At 46.2% G+C, this 16642-nt stretch overlaps 1 protein-coding gene across 1 annotated transcript in view; it reads left to right on the forward strand.

Moving 5' to 3' along the window:
• Nucleotides 1–16642, forward strand: part of LOC139538295 (protein FAM163B-like) — a 40515-nt gene that overhangs the window by 1329 nt on the left and 22544 nt on the right. The gene's annotated exons all lie outside the window — the stretch shown is intronic.

Below are 16642 nucleotides of genomic sequence, written 5' to 3' on the forward strand. Positions count from 1 at the left end.
GTGGGTGTGTGTGTGTGTGTGTGTGTGTGTGTGTGTGTGTGTGTGTGTGTGTGTGTGTGTGTGTGTGTGTGTGTGTGTGTGTGTGTGTGCGTGTGTGCGTGTGTGCGTGTGTGTGTGTGTCAGCACACATACAAGTTAAGCAGGGAGGTTTCATAGTTGAAGTGGTTTTGCAGAATGTACCAAACTGCTTAGGGCAGGCTACTGACAACACCTCAGCAGTCTGATCAATCCAAACCAAACTCACTTCCTCCTCCTCCTCCTCCTCCTCCTCCTCCTCCTTGCATGCTCATCTCTCCCAGGCTCACTGCTGCTCTGCTCTCCATATAACAATCCATGTCTGATTCGGTGTTATGATTCAGCCCTTATGTGAAAGTGGGACGGCCTGCAGAGAGGTTAGTATGGTCATTGGTAACCACCATGCTAACACAGGGCTACAACAGCCACCACCATGCTAACACAGGGCTACAACAGCCACCACCATGCTAACACAGGGCTACAACAGCCACCACCATGCTAACACAGGGCTACAACAGCCACCACCATGCTAGAGTAGCACATGGTGATGTCTGAAACGTACTTCTCAGCCTGAAGTGTCCCCACTTGCACCAGTAAATAGCTAGCTATTCACGTGGCGCCGACTGGTAGGGCGCTGCAGGAGGGCGGTCACATGTGCTAGCGAGGCAGAGGTCCTGAGTTCGCACAAGGTATGGGCCGAATCAGGGGGAAGTAGTACTCGCTAAACAAGCAGTGTTAGGTCCTTTTCACTAACACGGGGCTACAACAGGCAGGGAGTGACGTGCACAGGATACAACAGGTGTAAAACAGTACACTGAAATTCTTACTTAAAAGCTATGGACAATATAGAAATTGAATTACTAGAACAAGACATTCCCCTTCAAGTCGTCTTTCAGTAACGTGTGGCCCGGCTTCTATTAGTATGTTATTTCTATGAGGAGGCAGGCCTGCACCAGTATGGTCTCTATGTTACAGCAGGCAGGGGACGTCGGACCAAGGTTATGGAGGCAGTGTCTGAATTAGCATGACCAGAACTTTGTGTATGTGTGTTTAACATTCTGTCATGAAAGACTAGCTTCAGCATGGTCACCATGCTTGAGCAGCATGGGGTCAAAGGCCAATGAGGCAGGGTCTGCAGCAGTCACCAGCAGTAATGTCAGCCCTGATGCTGAGGCAAGCCTGTACCAGGGGGAGGGAGGGAGGCCGGAGGGAGCTATGGACGATATAGAAATTGAATTACTAGAACTGACATTCCTCCTGTCTGAGTGGAGAGGAGGAGTAGCGGAGTCTGTAAAGCCCCAATGGCTGCTTGCTCCATGACCCTTCCAACACCCTCGGCCCCCTAGGAACACAGCAATGAGGGAATGTCTGTTTCCTCCCTCCCGCCTCCCTCCCTCCTGAGAAATCACTCTAAAGCTACACCCCAGCCCTCAATTCACAGTTTCCTTGCCACCCCAACACCCTCCACCCAATTCACAGTTTCTTTGACACTCCAACACCCTCCACACAATTCCCATAGTTGGGGAAAGAGACAAAAGACACACACACACACACACATATTTAGGGAATATGATGCTATTTCGTACAGAATCAGTCCCTGCATTAGAATCCTCGGCCTATAAAGAAAGGGCCTTAATGAAATGGATTCCAAGGCACTAGGATGTAATGTTCCCCCGTCTGTTTTATGGCTCAGTATGTCACATGGTCTTTGATATGTTCATCATAAAGCTGTAACCTATATAAAGGATATATTGTATCTCAACCCTTTACAGATATATGATCTTCATTTGAGCCAGTTTGCTACAACAGGAAATGTGAATTATTATGTGGATTATAATTAGTGAACAGTTTTTGTAGGGGTTGATAAACTTTTTGTATGCAAATCAAGTATGACATTTTAAAGTGGAAATAACAACCTTTAGAAGCCTTTTTAAACCTTGAATACACTACACGTTTGCATTTCTTGCTGTGCATGAAAATTATCAGCAATAAAAGATTGATCAAATTAAGATCCTACATCTGTACTTGGAAATGGTACCAAGGGATGCTGGAGAGGCACTGGGATGCAATGTTATGTTCCACATTCTACCGTCCTGCATAGGATGCCACATGGATGGTCTTTGTCATGTTCATCATATAGCTGTCAATACAGGATACATCTCAAGTCGTTCCTTGGATGGTTCTTGAATATTTTGATATAAAATGGTAATTTAGCAGACACTTTTATCCAAAGCAACTTAGAGAACTGTCAACATTGACAGTGACACGTATTCAGTATATGTGAGAATCAAACCACAACCCTGGTGTTGCCAGCAGCAACACACTAGACATAGTATAGGAAATCTCAACTCTTCTCTTGGAGGATTTAAATGTATCTTTGTTATTATGATATATAGGCTTAATGGAAGCCATTTAAATGTGAATGTTGTTGAGTGTATGGAGAGGGACACAGCAGGCTACATCCGTCTCTCTGTGTCAGAACGCAGTGGTTAGTCCGTGTCAGTCACTTCTCCTACGCTCACCACGGCAACACAGAGGCTAACAGCTCAATCACAAAGAGGCAAACAGCTCAACCACGGCAACACAGAGGCTAACAGCTCACCACGGCAACAAAGAGGAAAACAGCTCGACCACGGCAACACAGAGGCAAACAGCTCACCACCACAACAAATAGGCAAACAGCTCAACCACTGCAACACAGAGGCAAACAGCTCACCACGGCAACAAAGAGGCAAACAACGAGAGAGATAGCTAGCACGCCTGAAATAAATGACAAGAAAAAATACTTGAATGGCAGTCTGCCAAGCCGATGGATGGAGATATAAAAAGATGAAGGGAATAAGAAAATCAATTATTTTAGCGGCGCTAACTGTACATGTCTGCCCTACAGGAGCCCCTCTGTGGAGAGGTACAGAAAACAACAACACACCAAACACACACACACCAAACACACACCAAGCACACACCAAGCACACACACACCAAACACACACCAAGCACGCACACACCAAACACACACCAAGCACACACCAAACACACACCAAGCACACACACACCAAACACACACCAAGCACACACCAAACACACACCAAGCACACACCAAACACACACCAAGCACACACCAAGCACACACCAAACACACTCCAAGCACACACCAAGCACACACCAAGCACACACCAAACACACACCAAGCACACACACACCAAACACACACCAAGCACACACCAAACACACACCAAACACACACCAAGCACACACACACCAAGCACACACCAAACACACACCAAGCACACACCAAACACATACCAAACACACACCAAACACACACCAAGCACACACACACACACCAAACACACACCAAGCACACACACACACCAAGCACATACCAAACACACACACACCAAGCACACACACACCAAACACATACCAAACACACACCAAACACACACACAAAACACATACCAAGCACACACCAAGCACACACACACACCAAATACATACCAAACACACACCAAACACACACCAAGCACACACACACAAAACACATACCAAACACACACCAAACACACACACACACAAAGACACACACCAAGCACACACCAAACACACACCAAACACACACACACCAAACACACTCCAAGCACACACACACCAAACACACACCAAGCACACACACACCAAACACATACGAAACACATACCAAACACACACACACCAAACACACAAAACATTTACATTTAAGTCATTTAGCAGACGCTCTTATCCAGAGCGACTTACAAATTGGAAAGTTCATACATATTCATCCTGGTCCCCCCGTGGGGAATGAACCCACAACCCTGGCGTTGCAAGCGCCATGCTCTACCAACTGAGCCACACGGGACCAAAGATAACGAAAACCTAGAGACAAGGGAGAGAGAGAACAAACACCATGACACTGCAGCTCTATGATGAGCTCTGAACACACACCAAGCACACACCAAGCACACACACACAAAACACATACCAAGCACACACACACTAAACACATACCAAGCACACACACACCAAACACATACCAAACACACACCAAGCACACACACACACCAAGCACACACATACCAAACACACACCAAACACACACCAAAAACACACACACCAAGCACACACCAAACACACACACACACCAAACACACACACACCAAACACACACACACACCAAACACACACCAAACACACACCAAGCACACACACACCAAACACACACCAAGCACGTACCAAACACGCACCAAACACACACCAAACACACACACACCAAACACACACACACACACAGCCTGTGCTGACAAAGTGTTGTAAACAGAAATGAGAGAAAACATGTTTTCCAGAAAAGGAGAAAGAAAGAAGTGCTTGGGGTGGTGGTCTAACTGTTAATACATGACCTCTGTTGATATTCACTCAGCTTACTGTACCCACTACCCCGGGCCCCAGTTACACTATCCTTCTCATGGACAACTGACCATTAGGCCAAATGTGCGTCCCAAAATGCACCCTTTTCACAATATCGTGAACTACTTTTGGACGGGGCCCATAGGGGTCTGGTCTAAAGTAGTTCACTATATAGGGAATAGGCTGAGAACCACCACTGGTGTATATAAGTGAATAATCAACACCAGAAGACAGTGGAGTGGCACGTAGCACAGACCAATTGTTCAAAGGTTCATGGATGACCAGATCATTCAGTGCTGGACAGTACGTAATCCTGCATGGTGTGTGGTCTCTATACAGATACTCAGTATACGACAACAGTTGTGTCTGTCTGTCTGCTAAAGTTTGATTTGATTTGATGGTGATCGATAGTGTTCTTTTGGAATGATCTCATTCTAGAATCTTGGTGACGTGATTCCATGCAATGTGCTGGGTTATGTATATTATATGAGAGATGGGTGGTAGTTTGGCAAGATGAGCTCTTCTTGTGGAATGTCTCTATTATCTGCTTGCAGGGATCTGTACGCTGACATTAAACTGTCCTCTGTGCTGAATGCTTTCTGGGCAATTGTCTGGGTCTGTGTGTGTGTCTCTCTCTCTCTCTCTCTCTGTCTCTCTCTCTCTCTGTCTCTCTCTCTCTCTCTCTCTCTCTCTCTCTCTCTCTCTCTCTCTCTCTCTCTCTCTCTCTCTCTCTCTCTCTCTCTCTCTCTCTCTCTCTCTCTCTCTGTGTGTGTATGTGTGCCATTCTGCTGACAGTGACGTCAGATCTGTACTGTGTGCTACTTACCGTTCAATGTTACCTTCCTGTTCAAAGGAAGGCCTTCGGTCACTGTTAGGGTCATTTAAAGGTAAGGACTGACTAACAAGATTATAATGATGTGATATTGAACCTGGATAATTTCTCAGAAACCTATCTACTCATACTGTATCATCTTAGTGGGTCTATTGGCTTATATAGGTCAAGTTTGGCAAAGTCTGTGTGTGTGTGTGTGTGTGTGTGTGTGTGTGTGTGTGTGTGTGTGTGTGTGTGTGTGTGTGTGTGTGTGTGTGTGTGTGTGTGTGTGTGTGTGTGTGTGTGTGTGTGTGTGTGTGTGTGTGTGTGTGTGTGTGTGTGTGTGTGTGTGAGCATGCGTGCTTGCTTGCGTGTGTGTGTGTATACACAGTTGAAGTCGGAAGTTTACATACACCTCAGCCAAATACATCTAAACTCATTTTTTCACAATTCCTGACATTTAATCCTAGTAAAAATTCCTTGTCTTAGGTCATTTTAAAAATGTGAAATGTAAGAATAATAGTAGAGAGAAAGATTTATTTCAGTTTTTATTTCTTTCATCACATTCTCAGTGGGTCAGAAGTTTGCATACACTCAATTAGTATTTGGTAGCATTGCCTTTAAATTGTTTAACCAAGGTCAAACGTTTCAGGTAGCCTTCCACAAGCTTCCCACGATAAGTTGGGTGAATTTTGGCCCACTCCTCCTGACAGAGCTGGTGTAACTGAATCAGGTTTGTAGGCCTCCTTGCTCGCACACGCTTTTTCAGTTCTTCCCACAAATTTTCTATAGTATTGAGGTCAGGGCTGTGTGATGGCCACTCCAATACCTTGACTTTGTTGTCCTTAAGCCATTTTGCCACAACTTTGGAAGTATGCTTGGGGTCATTGTCCATTTGCAACCAAGCTTTAACTTCCTGACTGATGTCTTGAGATGTTGCTTCAATATATCCACATAATTTTCCTCCCTCATGATGCCATCTATTTTGTGAAGTGCACCAGTCCCTCCTGCAGCAAAGCACCCTCACAACATGATGCTGCCAACCCCATGCTTCACGGTTGGGATGGTGTTCTTCGGCTTGCAAGCCTCCCCCTTTTTCCTCCAAACATAACGATAGTCATTATGGCCAAACAGTTCTATTTTTGTTTCATCAGACCAGAGGACAATTCTCCAAAAAGTACGATCTTTGTCCCCATGTGCAGTTGCAAACTGGCTTTTTTATGGCGGTTTTGAAGCAGTGGTTTCTTCCTTGCTGAGCGGCCTTTCAGGTTATGGTGATATAGGACTCGTTTTACGGTGGATATAGATACTTTTGTACCTGTTTCCTCCAGCATCTTCACAAGGTCCTTTGCTGTTGTTCTGTGATTGATTTGCACGTTTTGCACCAAAGTACGTTCATCTCTAGGAGAGAACGCGTCTCCTTCCTGAGTGGTATGATGGCTGCGTGGTTCCATGGTGTTTATACTTGCGTACTATTGCTTGTACAGATGAACGTGGTACCCTCAGGCGTTTCGAAATTGCTCCCAAGGATGAACCAGACTTGTGGAGGTCTACAATTTATTTTATAGTTCTTGGCTGATTTCTTTTGATTTTCCCATGATATCAAGCAAAGAGGCACTGAGTTTGAAGGTAGGTCTTGAAATACATCCACAGGTACACCTCCAATTGACTCAAATTATGTAAATTAGCCTATCAGACGCTTCTAAAGCCATGGCATCATTTTCTGGAATTTTCCAAGCTGTAAACTTCTAACCCACTGGAATTGTGATACAGTGAATTATAAGTGAAATAATCTGTCTGTAAACTGTCTGTAAAACTATAGTTTGTTAATCAACAAGAAATTTGTGGAGTGGTTGAAAAATTAATTGTATTCCCTCTTCTGGGAAGGCTTTCCACTAAATGTTGGAACATTCCTGTGGGGATTTGCTTCCATTCAGCCACAAGAACATTCGTGCGGTTGGGCACTGATGTTGGGCGATTAGGCCTGGATCACAGCCAGCGTTCCAATTCATCCCAAAGGTGTTCGATGGGGTTAAGGTCAGGGCTCTGTGCAGGCTAGTCAAGTTCTTCTACACTGATCTTCACAAACCATTCTGTATGGACCTCGCCTTGTGCACAGGGACATTGTCATGCTGAAACAGGAAAGGTCCTTCCCCAAATTGTTGCCACAAAGTTGGAAGCACAGAATTGTCTAGAATGTCATTGTATGCTGTAGCGTTAAGATTTCCCTTCACTGGAACTAAGGGCCCTAGCCCGAACCATGAAAAACAGTCCCAGACCATTATTCCTCCTCCACCAAACTTTACAGTTGTCAATTTACATTCGGGCAGGAAGTGTTCTCCTGGCATCTGCTAAACCCAGATTCGCCCATCGGACTGCCAGATGGTGAAGCATGATTCATCACTCCAGATAATGCGTTTCAACTGCTCCAGAGTCCAATGACGGCGAGCTTTACACCACTGCAGCCGACACTTGGCATTGCGCATGGTGATCGTAGGCTTGAGTGCGGCTGCTCGGCCATGGGACCCCTTCATGAAGCTCCCGACGAACAGTTATTGTGCTGACGTTGCTTCTAGATGCAGTTTGCAATCGAGGACAAACATTTTTACGTGCCTAGCGCTTCAGCACTCAGCAGTCCCGTTCTGTGAGCTTGTGTGGCCTACCACTTCGTGGCTGAGCCTTTGTTGCTCCTAGGCGTTTCCACTTCACAATAACAGAACTTACTATTGAGTACGGCAGCTCTAGCAGGGCAGAAATTTGACAAACTGACTTGTTGGAAAGGTGGCATCCTATGACGGTGTCACGTTGAAAGTCACTGAGCTCTTCAATATGGACCATTCTACTGCCAATGTTTGTCTATGGAGATTGCATGGCTGTGTGCTCGATTTTATACATCTGTCAGCAATGGGTGTGGCTGAAATAGCCGAATCCACTAATTTGAAGGGGTGACCGCATACTTTTGCATATATAGTGTATTCTCAGCAGCCTGTCTTGGTCCAGTGAATTATTATATTCAATTCAAATCAAATCAAATGTTATTAGTCACATGCACTGAATACAATAGGTGTAGACCTTACTGTGAAATGCTTACTTACGAGCCCCTAACCAACAATGCAGTTTTTCAAAAATCTGAGTAAGAATGAGAAATAAAAGTAACAAGTAATTAAAGAGCAGCAGTAAAATAACAATAGCGAGACTATACACAGGGGGGTACCGATACAGAGTCAATCTGCGGTGGCACCGGTTAGTTGAGGTAACATGTACATGTAGGTAGAGTTATTAAAGTGACTATGCATAGATGGGGGGGGGGGGGCATTGCAAATAGTCTGGGTAGGCATTTGATTAGATGTTCAGGAGTCTTATGGCTTGGAGGTAGAAGCTGTTTAGAAGCCTCTTGGACCTATACTTGGCGCTCCGGTACCGCTTGCCGTGCGGTAGCAGAGAGAACAGTCTATGACTAGGGTGGCTGGAGTCTTTGACAATATTTAGGGCCTTCCTCTGACACCGCCTGGTGTAGAGATCCTGGATGGCAGGAAGCTTGGCCCCGATGATGTACTGGGCCGTACGCATTAACCTCTGTAGTGCCTTGCGGTCGGAGGCCGAGCAGTTGCCATACCAGGCAGTGATGCAACCAGTCAGGATGCTCTCGATGGTGCAGCTGTAGAACATTTTGAGGATCTAAGGACCCATGCCAAATATTTTCAGTCTCCTGAGGGGGAATAGGTTTTGTCGTGCCCTCTTCACGGCTGTCTTGGTGTGCTTGGACCTTGTTAGTTTGTTGGTGATGTGGACACCAAGGAACCTTCTCGGCAGCCTGTCCTGGTCCAGTGAATTATTATATTCTCAGCAGCCTGTCCTGATCCAGTGAATTATTATATTCTCAGCAGCCTGTCCTGATCCAGTGAATTATTATATTCTCAGCAGCCTGTCCTGGTCCAGTGAATTGTTATATTCTCAGCAGCCTGTCCTGATCCAGTGAATTATTATATTCTCAGCAGCCTGTCCTGGTCCAGTGAATTATTATATTCTCAGCAGCCTGTCCTGATCCAGTGAATTATTATATTCTCAGCAGCCTGTCCTGATCCAGTGAATTATTATATTCTCAGCAGCCTGTCCTGATCCAGTGAATTATTATATTCTCAGCAGCCTGTCCTGATCCAGTGAATTATTATATTCTCAGCAGCCTGTCCTGGTTCAGTGAATTGTTATATTCTCAGCAGCCTGTCCTGGTTCAGTGAATTATTATATTCTCAGCAGCCTGTCCTGGTTCAGTGAATTGTTATATTATCAGCAGCCTGTCCTGATCCAGTGAATTATTATATTCTCAGCAGCCTGTCCTGGTCCAGCATTGGCAAGGCTGTTTGTAAGATGTGTTACAGAGATACAGACAGAGAACTCAGCTGACATTACTGTTGATGGAGGGAGACACAGACACACACACACATCATAATGTAATACGGGACTGGAAGCTTGTTTACATAGCTATGATTGTCAGGCCCTGTTGCCTGCCTCTGAGATGCTTGTGTGTGTTTGTCTAGAAGTCTCTCTCCATAACCCCTCCAGCTAGAGTCATTATTTCCACTATAAGGCTGGTGGGTAGGATTAGAAAGGTGCCTTGTGACCACTTATATTGTTGATGATTATTCATATTATACTGTTGATGATTATTCATATTATACTGTTGATGATTATTCATGTTATACTGTTGATGATTATTCATATTATACTGTTGATGATTATTCATATGATATTGTTGATGATTATTCATATTACAATGTTGATGATGATTCTAGACTTCATTCTAAACAAGAGCTGTTAGTTATATATAATTAACAGCGTTGTTAGTTCTATATAATTAACAGCGTTTAGTGAAACTGCACATGTGCCCAATGTCTCTTGCATCATATCAAAGAAATGGCCTCTGTATTTGACACCTTCTTGGTTTAGGATGACCATGTCTGCTCTGCTCCAAGTTTAATTAGTGTTAGGTACAGTAAATAGATACCCTTTGGACTCTGCTCACAATTTTCTCTCGATTAATTATTCCATTAATCGTCTTCTGTCCTGGGAGGACGATGCTATGTAGGAACGTAATGTGCTCTAGGTCAGGACAAAGCTTTGGCTAGCTGTTGTGTTTTCTGTTTTATCTGTTTGTTTCTTCAGCTGAGTTATACACCATATAGTCTAGTGATGCCAGGCATCACACCATAGATTGGTTGGCAGTAGCTACTTTGTGACTGGCAGGAGCTAGGTGGTGACTGGCAGTAGCTAGGTGGTGACTGGCAGTAGCTAGGTGGTGACTGGCAGTAGCTAGGTGGTAACTAGCAGTAGCTAGGTGGTGACTGGCAGTAGCTAGATGGTGACTGGCAGTAGCTGCATTGTGACTGGCAGTAGCTACGTTGTGACTGGCAGTAGCTACGTTGTGACTGGCAGTAGCTAGTTTCAGTCTGTCTCAGTCTGTGTTTCAGTCTGTGTTTCAGTCTTCCTCAGTCTGTTTCAGTCGGCTCAGTCTGTGTCTCAGTCTGTCTCCGTCTGTGTTTCAGTCTGTCTCAGTCTGTGTCATACTGTGTCTCAGTCTGTCTCAGTCTGTGTCTCAGTCTGTGTCTCAGTCTGTGTCTCAGTCTGTGTCTCAGTCTGTGTCTCAGTCTGTTTCAGTCTGTGTCTCAGTCTGTTTCAGTCTGTGTCTCAGTCTGTCTCCGTCTGTGTTTCAGTCTATCTCAGTCTGTGTCATACTGTCTCAGTCTGTGTCATACTGTCTCAGTCTGTATCTCAGTCTGTCTCAGTCTGTATCTCAGTCTGTATCTCAGTCTGTGTCTCAGTCTGTCTCAGTCTGTGTCTCAGTCTGTCTCAGTCTGTATCTCAGTCTGTCTCAGTCTGTATCTCAGTCTGTATCTCAGTCTGTGTCTCAGTCTGTCTCAGTCTGTGTCTCAGTCTGTCTCAGTCTGTGTCTCAGTCTGTGTCTCAGTCTGTGTCTCAGTCTGTGTCTCAGTCTGTGTTTCAGTCTGTGTCTCAGTCTGTGTCTCAGTCTGTGTCTCAGTCTGTGTCTCAGTCTGCCTCAGTCTGTTTCAGTCTGTGTCTCAGTCTGTGTCTCAGTCTGTGTCTCAATCTGTCTCCGTCTGTGTTTCAGTCTATCTCAGTCTGTGTCATACTGTCTCAGTCTGTGTCATACTGTCTCAGTCTGTGTCATACTGTCTCAGTCTGTATCTCAGTCTGTCTCAGTCTGTATCTCAGTCTGTATCTCAGTCTGTGTCTCAGTCTGTCTCAGTCTGTGTCTCAGTCTGTGTCTCAGTCTGTGTCTCAGTCTGTGTCTCAGTCTGTGTCTCAGTCTGTGTTTCAGTCTGTGTCTCAGTCTGTGTCTCAGTCTGTGTCTCAGTCTGTGTCTCAGTCTGCCTCAGTCTGTTTCAGTCTGTGTCTCAGTCTGTGTCTCAGTCTGTGTCTCAGTCTGTCTCCGTCTGTGTTTCAGTCTATCTCAGTCTGTGTCATACTGTCTCAGTCTGTGTCATACTGTCTCAGTCTGTGTCATACTGTCTCAGTCTGTATCTCAGTCTGTCTCAGTCTGTATCTCAGTCTGTCTCAGTCTGTATCTCAGTCTGTATCTCAGTCTGTGTCTCAGTCTGTCTCAGTCTGTCTCAGTCTGTGTCTCAGTCTGTGTCTCAGTCTGTGTCTCAGTCTGTGTCTCAGTCTGTGTTTCAGTCTGTGTCTCAGTCTGTGTCTCAGTCTGTGTCTCAGTCTGTGTTTCAGTCTGTGTCTCAGTATGTGTATCAGTCTGTGTCTCAGTCTGTGTCTCAGTCTGTGTCTCAGTCTGTGTTTCAGTCTGTCTGAGTCTGTCTGAGTCTGTTTCAGTCTGTTTCAGTCCGTATCTCAGTCTGTGTCTCAGTCTGTATCTCAGTCTGTGTCATACTGTCTCAGTCTGTCTCAGTCTGTATCTCAGTCTGTGTCTCAGTCTGTGTCTCAGTCTGTGTCTCAGTCTGTGTCTCAGTCTGTGTCTGTCTGATTCAGTCAGTGTCTGTCTGTGTCTCAGTCTGTGTCTCAGTCTGTCTCAGTAGGATCCTGTGTGTGTGTGTGTGTGTGTGTGTGTGTGTGTGTGTGTGTGTGTGTGTGTGTGTGTGTGTGTGTGTGTGTGTGTGTGTGTGTGTGTGTGTGTGTGTGTGTGTGTGTGTGTGTGTGTGTGTGTGTGTGTGTGTGTGTGTGTGTGTGTGTGTGTGTGTGTGCGTGCGTACGTGTCTGATTGAGTGAGCAGAGGGCAGGACAGGGGGTAGTTGGATGGGCACAGTATGATCCTGTGTGTGTGTGTGTGACGGCAGGACAGGGGATAGTTGGATGGGCACAGTATGATCCTGTGTGTGTGTGTGTGACGGCAGGACAGGGGATAGTTGGATGGGCACAGTATGATCCTGTGTGTGTGTGTGTGTGAGGGCAGGACAGGGGATAGTTGGATGGGCACAGTATGATCCTGTGTGTGTGTGTGTGTGTGAGGGCAGGACAGGGGATAGTTGGATGGGCACAGTATGATCCTGTGTGTGTGTGTGTGTGTGTGTGTGACGGCAGGACAGGGGATGGTTGGATGGGCACAGTATGATCCTGTGTGTGTGTGTGTGAGGGCAGGACAGGGGATAGTTGGATGGGCACAGTATGATCCTGTGTGTGTGTGTGTGACGGCAGGACAGGGGATAGTTGGATGGGCACAGTATGATCCTGTGTGTGTGTGTGTGAGGGCAGGACAGGGGATAGTTGGATGGGCACAGTATGATCCTGTGTGTGTGTGTGTGTGAGGGCAGGACAGGGGATAGTTGGATGGGCACAGTATGATCCTGTGTGTGTGTGTGTGAGGGCAGGACAGGGGATAGTTGGATGGGCACAGTATGATCCTGTGTGTGTGTGTGTGTGAGGGCAGGACAGGGGATATTTGGATGGGCACAGTATGATCCTGTGTGTGTGTGTGTGTGTGAGGGCAGGACAGGGGATAGTTGGATGGGCACAGTATGATCCTGTGTGTGTGTGTGTGAGGGCAGGACAGGGGATAGTTGGATGGGCACAGTATGATCCTGATGTACTGAATGTGCTGGCTTCCGCAGCATATATACATCTAATATGACTGACAGATGTAGTATATATTCCCAGATAGGGAGTCCATTGTCTAAACAAACGCTTCCTTGTCAAAGCAATTCTTACATACAGATTTTATTGATATAGGACATGTACTAAATCACATATGTAGTGGTATAGAGGTCCTGGATGGGAGGGAGGTCAGTTCCAGTGATGTACTGGGCTGTACGCACTACCCTCTGTAGTGCCTTGTGGTAGGATGCCAAGCAGTTGCCATACCAAGTGGTGATGCAGCCAGTCAAGATGCTCTCAATGGTGCAGCTGTAGGACTTTTTGAGGATCTGAGTGCCCATGCCGAATATGTTCACCCTCCTGAGGGAGAAGAGGGATTGTCGTACCCTCTTCATGACTGTGTTGGTAAGTGTGGACCATGATAATTCCTTAGTGATGTGGACACAGAGGAACTTGAAGCTCTGGTGTGGATAGGGTCGTGCTCTGCCCTCCGTTTCCTGTAGTCCACGATCAGCTCCTTTGTCTTGCTGACGTTGAGGGAGAGGTTGTTGTCCTGGCACCACACTGCCAGGTCTCTGACCTTCTCCCTATAGGCTGTCTCATTGTCGTCGGTGATCAGGCCTACCACCGTTGTGTTGTCGGCAAACTTAATGATGGTGTTGGAGTCGTGCGTGGCCACGCAGTCATGGGTGAACAGGGAGTACAGGAGGGGACTAAGCATTTATTGATGAAGCCGGTGACTGATGTGATAAACTCCTCAATGCCATCGGATGAATCCCAGAACATGTTCCAGTCTGTGCTAGTAATACAGCCCTATGGGCCCTGGTCAAAAGTGCACTAAGTAGAGAGTAGGGTGCCATTTAGGGAACAGTCATGGTCTTATATAACAGTCCATGTCACAATGCACTCATGTTAAGCGAATAAACTCAGTCGCCCATGTCCCATCTGTGTGGATGCAGTCACTAATGAACCTTGAGTCTGTTGTTGTCATTAGTGTGTTGAACCCAGGAGGATGTTCTGTCATAACGTAGTTATAGTATGGTGGAAGAGGCAGAGTGCTATTGTACTGGCTGTTATCATGGGTAGAGGTGAAACCCACGGGACAGGGATGTAACAGACCAGTGGCTGGTGTGTGTGTGTGTGTGTGTGTGTGTGTGTGTGTGTGTGTGTGTGTGTGTGTGTGTGTGTGTGTGTGTGTGTGTGTGTGTGTGTGTGTGTGTGTGTGTGTGTGTGTGTGTGTGTGTGTGTGTGTGTGTGTGTGTGTGTGTGTGTGTGTGTGTGTGTGTGTGTGTGTGTCCTGGGGCTTGCATACGCTCCGCTCGCTCAGGTAGGCTACATTTTGTTTGTCTTGATGAATTTGATATTGCCTTTGTCCTCTGTCTCACACACACACACACACACACACACACACACACACACACACACAGCTCTTGTCTGCTCAAATAAGCTTGTGAATTGTTTCAGGTACTGTATCTGTCTGTTGCCATGGGGACTTTGTATCCTTCAGCGACCACAGAGAGAGAGAGAGAGAGAGGGAGAGAGAGAGGGAGAGAGAGAGAGAGAGAGAGAGAGAGAGAGAGAGAGAGAGAGAGAGAGAGAGAGAGAGAGAGAGAGAGAGAGAGAGAGAGAGAGAGAGAGAGAGAGAGAGAGAGAGAGAGAGAGAGAGAGAGAGAGAGAATAATAGTTTATTAACATGACTTAAAAAACAAAAGCCTATGCAACATTAACAAATTAAAAACAGTACTGTAGCAATGAGGTTTGTGCAGTAAGCTATAGGCCCAATTCATTATCACTGTATATTGGCTACGCTTGACTTGCCCTGCCAATGTTGTTCTTCTCAGACCATTTATAAAAATAAAAAAATTGAAATGTGGTCATATGAGCACACTGGTAATAGATCATTTGTTGTATTCATTGTGAGGCACAGCTGAGTGAGCATAATCATTTTCTACATCTCACCCTCTACCTTTCACTCTCACCCGAGTGACTCGACTCACCTTCCCTCTGCTCTCCCTCCCTCCGCTGAGAAAAGGGGACACAGTCTTCCAGCTGATGGAGAAACTCAAGTCGCACTGCAAGTTGCACTGCATTCATGTTGTTACTCCTATGACCAGAGAAAGTGAAATATTCCTAGTTATTAAAATTGACAAGCTGCTAATAATAACAACACTTTGCTATACTCCTTCATTACAGCTGCAGTGCTGGTTGTATTCCTTCATTACAGCTGCAGTGCTGGTTGTATTCCTTCATTACAGCTGCAGTGCTGGTTGTATTCCTTCATTACAGCTGCAGTGCTGGTTGTATTCCTTCATTACAGCTGCAGTGCTGGTTGTATTCCTTCATTACAGCTGCAGTGCTGGTTGTATTCCTTCATTACAGCTGCAGTGCTGGTTGTAGCATTAGCGGAAGTAGGGAGAACACACATTTTATGGCTTATAAAACTTAAAGATGAACTTACTCATAAAAACAGCAGCTCATTTATGTATTCTTTGAGTCTCTCTATAGTCATGGTTTTATACGTTTTGAAATCAACTTTGCTTTGTGTATGAGGCTTCTTTTTACAGTCTATGGCTCGAGGAAACTGTGCAGACACGGTGATCTGAACTATCCGATTGGCCAATGGTAGGCCTATAGGTGAACTTTGATTTGCTCTCTGTGCCTGTGACGGAGTTCTTCCCTCAGACCTTTGAAATCAGAAGGGGAACACTTGGCCTTCCCAGCGCTAAGGCTGCTGAATCAAGTGCACCTCTCGCCAACAGTTGTCCTTCCCAGCGCTAAGGCTGCTGAATCAAGTGCACCTCTCGCCAACAGTTGGCCTTCCCAGCGCTAAGGCTGCTGAATCAAGTGCACCTCTCGCCAACAGTTGGCCTTCCCAGCGCTAAGGCTGCTGAATCAAGTGCACCTCTCGCCAACAGTTGGCCTTCCCAGCGCTAAGGCTGCTGAATCAAGTGCACCTCTCGCCAACAGTTGGCCTTCCCAGCGCTAAGGCTGCTGAATCAAGTGCACCTCTCGCCAACAGTTGGCCTTCCCAGCGCTAAGGCTGCTGAATCAAGTGCAACTCTCGCCAACAGTTGGCCTTCCCAGCGCTAAGGCTGCTGAATCAAGTGCACCTCTCGCCAACAGTTGGCCTTCCCAGCGCTAAGGCTGCTGAATCAAGTGCACCTCTCGCCAACAGTTGGCCTTCCCAGCGCTAAGGCTGCTGAATCAAGTGCACCTCTCGCCAACACTTGGCCTTCCCAGCGCTAAGGCTGCTGAATCAAGTGCACCTCTCGCCAACAGTTGGCCTTCCCAGCGCTAAGGCTGCTGAATCAAGTGCACCTCTCGCCAACACTTG

Source organism: Salvelinus alpinus, chromosome 1 (genome assembly GCF_045679555.1).
Source record: "Salvelinus alpinus chromosome 1, SLU_Salpinus.1, whole genome shotgun sequence".
In the NCBI taxonomy this organism is placed as follows: Eukaryota; Metazoa; Chordata; class Actinopteri; order Salmoniformes; family Salmonidae; genus Salvelinus; species Salvelinus alpinus.